This window comes from Budorcas taxicolor, chromosome 10 (genome assembly GCF_023091745.1).
Source record: "Budorcas taxicolor isolate Tak-1 chromosome 10, Takin1.1, whole genome shotgun sequence".
Lineage (NCBI taxonomy): Eukaryota > Metazoa > Chordata > Mammalia > Artiodactyla > Bovidae > Budorcas > Budorcas taxicolor.
Genome location: NC_068919.1, coordinates 19,264,456 through 19,264,975, shown reverse-complemented (window position 1 = coordinate 19,264,975; position 520 = coordinate 19,264,456).

Below are 520 nucleotides of genomic sequence, written 5' to 3'. Positions count from 1 at the left end.
CGATCCACGGCCACGCCCGCACATACTCTACAGACACAGGGCATCCTAGGGTCCGGTTGCCATGGCGAGCAGGAAGGAGCGCTAGAGCCCAGCCGCCCCTCCCGCCCCCGGCCGAACCCGGTCAACTCTATCTCTGATTGGCCGTTGCTTCCTCATTATGCAAATCATTTGCGTAGACCAGGCGGCCAGCTGCCCTTACGTCATCAAACACAGGGGCTGGGGCTCGGGGCTCAGCTCCGGGAGAGCTCGGGCGGGAGCCCAGAGAGCGCCGCGCGGGGACCTCAAGCCAGACCCCAGCGTCCCGCCGCCTCGGCCGGGCCTGCCCCGCCCCCTGCCCCGCCCCCTTCCAGCCTGCCCCACCCTTTCTACGCCCCTCCACCCGGACCCCGCCCCCTGTGCAGCCTCCCCCCCTGCCCTCTCCGCCTGGGTCCCGCCCCCTCCCCCCCGGCCCCCTCCACCGGTCCAGGGAGGGGACGGCGGGACAGGCGGGGACCGGCGGGAGGGCGGACCGGGCGGGGAT